Source organism: Capsicum annuum, chromosome 1, assembly GCF_002878395.1.
Source record: "Capsicum annuum cultivar UCD-10X-F1 chromosome 1, UCD10Xv1.1, whole genome shotgun sequence".
NCBI lineage: Eukaryota > Viridiplantae > Streptophyta > Magnoliopsida > Solanales > Solanaceae > Capsicum > Capsicum annuum.
In genome coordinates this window covers 238,724,043-238,727,347 of record NC_061111.1, presented here as the reverse complement: position 1 = coordinate 238,727,347, position 3,305 = coordinate 238,724,043, and the positions used below count along the sequence as shown (strand labels likewise).

The 3,305-nt window shown below is 36.8% G+C and overlaps 1 non-coding gene across 1 annotated transcript; it reads right to left on the bottom strand.

The window, feature by feature from the left end:
- Nucleotides 1-1,176: 1,176 nt before the first annotated feature.
- LOC124892167 lies at nt 1,177-1,281 on the bottom strand. Its single transcript, XR_007050109.1, has one exon. It is a non-coding gene; the product is annotated as a small nucleolar RNA R71 (small nucleolar RNA).
- Between the last annotated feature and the right edge of the window lie 2,024 nt (nt 1,282-3,305).

The window sequence follows — 3,305 nt, the reverse complement described above, 5'->3', positions numbered from 1 at the left end:
TTTGAAGGAGCGGCTAGCATAGGAATATACCTATGAGCTTTGTTTGGTTCATATGTAGGAAGATAACTGAAAACATCTAAATGGATTATTACATCCCTACTCAATGATGTAGTTATGATGTCCTTTTAGGTAGAAGATTAGAGACTCGAAAGACCATGATCATAATTTAAACCCTTCGAATCAACACAATCACATTAAGGATAGACATTTACATGATTGTTAAGAGTGTCTCAACCCTGGAATTACCTCTCGTATTATTTACAACCTAGCTTACGTTGCGATTGACACACTTTGTTATTTAATTATTTGTTACATTATTCATTAAATTGTTACAATCATTTTGATACTCTAAAAAACTTGAATATAATATTGTCAGAACTGAAGTTAAGTAAATTACTAATCAAGTAGTCCTCGTGGATATAATATCTGATTCTTTTGAGTCACTATATTACTTGTACGATCATGTGCACTTGTGTGTGCGATAGACCATAATAAATTTTTGGCGCCATTGTCGGGGACTCAAATAATTAGTAATTTTCTAAATCTTTTGCTATTGATAGTTAATTTAAGTGTTAACTTGATCCTAGCGGCTGACTTTTGCAAGTAAAGTGACATATTGGACTGGTAAGAGCAAAAGAATTGGTTTAGCCTTATTTGAAACCCGAACAGATATTTCATAAAAGGCGAAGGGCAGCAACACTTCAATACCCAATTCAGCAAATTCAAAAGGGAGGTCAGGTGAATCTTGTTCCTGTTGATCTAATTGCTCCAGCTTCTGTGGCTCTGAATTCTCCTGCAAATAGAGCAGAAACTAGATCTGTTTGTGAAATGACAATCCCACTTACGAACAATGCTACTAATAGTATTCGCAAGCCAATTGAGGGTGGTTGGTTTGAATTGAGGCAGAATATGGTACAAATCTTGCACACGAGTGGGTAGTTCATAGGTTTATCTCATGAAGATCCACATCAGCATATACAGAACTTTTTTGAGATCAGTGATACCTATATTCCTACTGGGGTATCTACTGATTATGTCAGACTGAATCTCTTCCCCCTTTCTCTGTTGGGGGAAGCAAAGAGGTGGTTAAATATTGAACCACCAAACTTCATCACTTTCTAGGATAATCTAGCTTGGAAGTTCCTTATTCGATTCTTTCCATCTGGGAAGACAACATATTTAAGAAGTGAGATTATAATTTTTAGGCAAAAAGATAGAGAATCTTTACCAAGCTTAAGAAAGATTCAAGGCTATGCTTCGAAATTGCCCTCACCATAATCAGACTAATGATGTGTTGGTACATACTTTCATTGAGGGTCTTGAGATGAACACGAAGATTCTCCTGGATTTAGCAGTGGGTGGATAGGCACTAAAGAAGACGTGTGATGAATTGGATACACTGTTGAATCAGATTTCACAAGGAAATCCTGAGTGGCATGCTGATGGAACAAGGAGTGCTCCAAAGAAAGTTGCAGGTATGTTAGAGGTTGATTAGTTTATGACTATATCAGCACAGATTGTTGCACTACAGAATTAGATAAGTACAAAGTTCAGCTATATGAATTTAGGGATCACACAGTCCACTCCAGCAATAATAAATATAGTTTATCAGGCTCAGACTTGGTGCGAGGTATGTGGAAATAGTAATCATGCAGCTGATGCTTATGTAGTTAATCTAGAGTCTGTTAATTATATGGGAAATACGAATCATCAAGGACATCAGAACTTAGGAAATACGTACAATCCTAACTGACGAAATCACCCTTATTTCTTATGAGGTGAAAATCAGGCACAGAATGCGAATCAATATCGTGGGTTGATAAATCAAAATCAGCAGCAGAATGTTCTAGGAAATCAAGCCATTGTTCAATCAAGCAATATTGAAGAGATGCTGAAGTAGATTATGGCTATTCAAGCATAATTTCTAGCAGATGTGAAGAATCAACAGATGATTACAAAGAACTTGGAGTCTCAAATGGGTCAGATTAAAGAGGAACAAAATACTAGACCTTAGGGAGGTTTACCTAGTGATATAGATCCAATCCATAATAGGTGAATGCAGTCACCACTCGGAGTGGGCTACAACTGAAGGAGTTAGAACCTAAGCAGGTGAGTCACAAGGCTACTGATGGTAAAAAGGCAAAGGATGAAAAAAAGGTTGTGGACGATAAAGTTGAAACTAAGGAAACCAAAATGAGAAGTGTGAAGCTACCTCCACCTTTTCCACAAAGGTTGTAGAAACACCAAGAGGAAACTTGCTACAAAAAGTTCATTAATGTGTTAGAACAGGTTCACATTAACCTACTTCTTGTTCATATTTTGCAGAGTGTCCGAAAGTATGCTAAGTCAATAAGGATATTGTGGCCAATAAGAATCACATGACTAAATATGCTACCATGGCACTTACTGAAGAGTTCACATCAAGGATTCAAAACAAGTTACCCACAAAGCTAAAAGATCCAAGGAGTTTCACTATTCATATTACAATTGAGAAATCAATAAGCGCTTGAGGTCTATGTGATCTTGGGGAGAGTATTAATCTTATGCCTATATCCTTGTTTAGAAAAATGGGGATAGGCTACCCGAGACCCACCACTATTGTTTTATAGTAAGTTGATCATTTACTGGCTAGACTTGATGGCATTATTGAAGATGTATTAGTGCAAGCGAGGTCTCTCATCTTCCCTGTGGACTTTATTATTCTTGATTTTGATGCTGATCCACAAGTCTCATTTATTTTGGGACATCCCTTTTTAGCAACCAAGAGTTCATTGATCGATGTAATTGTAGAACAGTTAACCATGAATGCCCATGATAAGGTGGAGATGTTTGACGTATATAAGGCAATGAAGCTGCCAGTAGTATATGACTTTTACCTCATTACATCCAAGGATCTCTTGGAGTGAGAAATGGTGGGATATGATCTTTTTAGTGATGTTGAAGTAGTTAAAATGGTATAGATTCTTGATATGGCAAGCATTATTACCAAAAAGACTAAATTTGAGCCTTTGAATAGACCTATTAGCCCCTTTCCCAAGGCATCTATTGAGGAGGCACCAAAGTTAGAACTGAAGGATCTACCATCTTATCTAAAATATATTTTCCTTGGTGATGATAATACTTTACCTGTAATTCTCTCTACAGTTCTATCTGATGTACAGGTGAAGGAAGTATTGACAGTACTAAGAAGAAGGAAGAAGGTAATTGGATGGCAAATGTCAGATATTCAAGGAATCAATCCTACCTTCTGAATGCATAAAATATTTAAGGAGAAGGGATACAAAGCAAGTGTGAAACACTAGCGA